Source organism: Peromyscus eremicus, chromosome 1, assembly GCF_949786415.1.
Source record: "Peromyscus eremicus chromosome 1, PerEre_H2_v1, whole genome shotgun sequence".
Taxonomy (NCBI): domain Eukaryota; kingdom Metazoa; phylum Chordata; class Mammalia; order Rodentia; family Cricetidae; genus Peromyscus; species Peromyscus eremicus.
In genome coordinates, this window is record NC_081416.1 from 91,915,715 (window position 1) to 91,917,239 (window position 1,525).

Here is a 1,525-nt window from a genome sequence, read left to right on the forward strand (position 1 = left end):
AATACTATGATATCTTCATTAAAGTGGTTTTCTTGAAACTCTTGAAGCCAGTATGTATAAGTTCTCCAACTTTGTTACTAATTTTTCAAATGTTTAGATTGCTCAAGGTTATTTCCAGGTATGGAAAATAAAACAAGTTGGTCTGTAAATAAAACCTGATGGGATTTTCATAATTGTTAATTTAATCCATAAATCAATTTGGGTAAAATTAACCTCTTAACAATATTAAATATTCTGATCCACAAACATGATATAGCTCTCTATTTAATTAGAACTTTAAAATACTGATTCATTTTTACTTTATGAATATGTATGTTTTGCCTACTTACATGTGTGAGCACCATGTTCACGAAGTGCCTGTGGAGGCTGGATGAGGGTGTCCAATCTCCTGAAACTTCCTGAAGCTAGAATTACAGGTAGGTAGTTGTTAGCTATCATATAGTTGCTGGAAACCCAACTTGGGTCTTCTGCAACAGTAACAAGTGCTCTTAAGTTTTGAACTATCTCTTCAACTCCAATTTATTTAGAACTTTTAAAGATTCTCTTAGCTATATTCCTCTGGTGTGTTTTGTTCTGGGAGTTTCGCTTTTTGAAACAAGGTTTCCCCAGATAGTATACACAGTCATTAAATTTGTAATCCTGCTCTGCCCTCTAAGTGCTGGGATTACCAAGTGCACCACCATACTTGCCTATAAATTTAACTTCTGATGGAATAAAAATATTTTGAATTTCTGCTTTAATACTAGCACTCAGTAGGCAGAGGTAGTCAGACCTCTGTGAGTTTGAGAACCAGTCTGGTCTAACTATTAAGTTCTGGGACTCCATACAGACAGCCTGGGCTACATGAGAACATGTTTCAAAAATAAACAATAAAACAAAACAATACAACCCCAAAACATAAAAACAAACCTGGAAATATTTCACTGAACTATAAACAATCCAAGTGCTTTTTTGGACAATGGGTCACATTCATTAAAGAAAAATAAGGAAACTCACTCAACCATGTAACATTAACAATATCCAACATGTAATTAATAATTACCAGACCTTCTCAAAACTCAGAAGGTGGAGGCAGGAGGATCAGGAATTTGAGACCAGACTGTGTTATGTAATGAATTTGAACCAGTTTGAGTAACTTAGCAAGACTGTGTCTGAAAACAAAAACACAACTACAAAGATCAAATTCCATCAACAGAAACAGAATACCAGATAGAGAAAGAAAGTTGCAAAGTAGGTAAAATTAATAATCTCAGAATTGAAAAGACATCACTACAGGCACTACAGACATTAGAACCATAAGTGAATACAGTGTGTGGCTTTTTAAAAAATTTTTATTTTTTTTTTTTAGTTTTTTTCTTTCTTCCTTCCTTCCTTATTTCTTTCCTTCCTTCCTTCTTTCTTTTTTATGTTTTTTATTCAATAACTATATTTATGATTAATACATTAATTTATTGATTTATTACATTCATGATATTATGTCCTGCTACTACTGTCTGTTTGTGGGGCTTTTCCATCACACAAAACA